This window comes from Mandrillus leucophaeus, unplaced genomic scaffold (genome assembly GCF_000951045.1).
Source record: "Mandrillus leucophaeus isolate KB7577 unplaced genomic scaffold, Mleu.le_1.0 Scaffold762, whole genome shotgun sequence".
Classification (NCBI taxonomy): domain Eukaryota; kingdom Metazoa; phylum Chordata; class Mammalia; order Primates; family Cercopithecidae; genus Mandrillus; species Mandrillus leucophaeus.
Genome location: NW_012108275.1, coordinates 550,105 through 551,580, shown reverse-complemented (window position 1 = coordinate 551,580; position 1,476 = coordinate 550,105). Strand labels below are relative to the sequence as shown.

At 41.4% G+C, this 1,476-nt stretch overlaps 1 pseudogene; it reads left to right on the top strand.

Moving 5' to 3' along the window:
- Positions 1-996: 996 nt before the first annotated feature.
- LOC105529393 overlaps positions 997-1,476 on the top strand; it is a 2,030-nt pseudogene continuing 1,550 nt past the window's right edge.

The window sequence follows — 1,476 nt, the reverse complement described above, 5'->3', positions numbered from 1 at the left end:
AAATAATGGTTAAAAGAAAACCACAAAAAGTCCTATCTAGCTTAAGTAATTGTGCTGACCCAATGACATAACTGGTTTGAGTCTTTATAAACTGTAGTCCTATGTACAGGTAAAATAGAATGGTGGGGAAGCATCCACCTAGAACACAGATATTCTTCTTTCAATCCTTCATCAATTATTGAGCATCTCCTATGCCAGGTTCTGCTTTAGATGCTTACAAAACCATGAAAACAAGATAGCTTAGATCTCATTCATTTTGGAGCTTCCACTAGGCATTTGATTCATGTGCAACCAGCTTGTAAAATGTTGGTCATACACAAGTTTTGGGCTCTGCCCTCAAGCAGAGGGGCATGGAGAAGATTATGAGACAGATGATGATAGTAATAAGACGATGCATTGAAATCAGTGCAAATCCATTTCATCTCCATCCCAACCTCACCTTTCCACTGCATCATTGAGTTTGGTGTTTGGTTTAGGAGGTCCTGGATGTGAATTCACCCTCTCTTTGAAATAATAATGGCCCTCTTCTCATAGGGTGGTTGTTCTCAATGACCCCAGCAGACATAAATATCCTGCAGGAGCTTCCATTCTAACAGGGAGATTGAGACAATAAACATAAACACAGGATATAATAATGTAGCATATAATTGGAAAGTGATGACTGTTATGGGAGAAAAAAATAGAGCATGGAAAAGGGATTGGGAGTGCAGAGGGCACAGTAGTGGATTTGATATTTTAAAAAGAGTGAGAAAGCGACTACTAGAAAGATCTAGATTCTCATTTCAGGTCACCATTCAGAAAAGCTAAGTTTGCTGTATAGTAAGGCTCAGGAGATCTAATCCTGACTGTAGAAACCTCTGATTACAGAATCTTGGATTGTATCTCCCACTTCATCCTTCTAGACCACCCTATAAGATCTGTAAGATTCCATCTGGGAAATCCCTAGGAGTTCTTGGGAAGAAGAAAGATTGTTGGTTGGAATAAAAACAGGCTTGAATGAGTTCCAGAAAGCTGGATTCTCAAACTTGTGGACAACAATCTGCAGAAGAAGACAACTTCAAAAAACCAACTAGAAGCAACATGCAGAGATGAGAGGGGCTTCCTCAGGAAAGAAGGCAGCTGGTCCACAGCAGAAAAATCTTGAACCACCTCTCCCAGGAATATGGAGGGTCACTCTGCAGAGAACTTCCTCACTTCAGGATCCATGAGGAAGACCAGAAAGAACAAACAGAGGACTCCTGGAAACAGATATGGGGGCAGTACCAGCAAAGCACCTTAGAACCCAAGGAAGGAAAGAGCCTGGGCAGACCTCACTGTTGAAAGCGAGCACACATTTAAGAACAGAATGGACTAGTTTACAATCCCACCAACAGTGTAAAAGTGTTCCTATCTCTCCACATCCTCTCCAGCACCTGTTGTTTCCTGACTTTTTAATGATCGCCATTCTAACTGGTGTGAGATGGTATCTCATTGTGG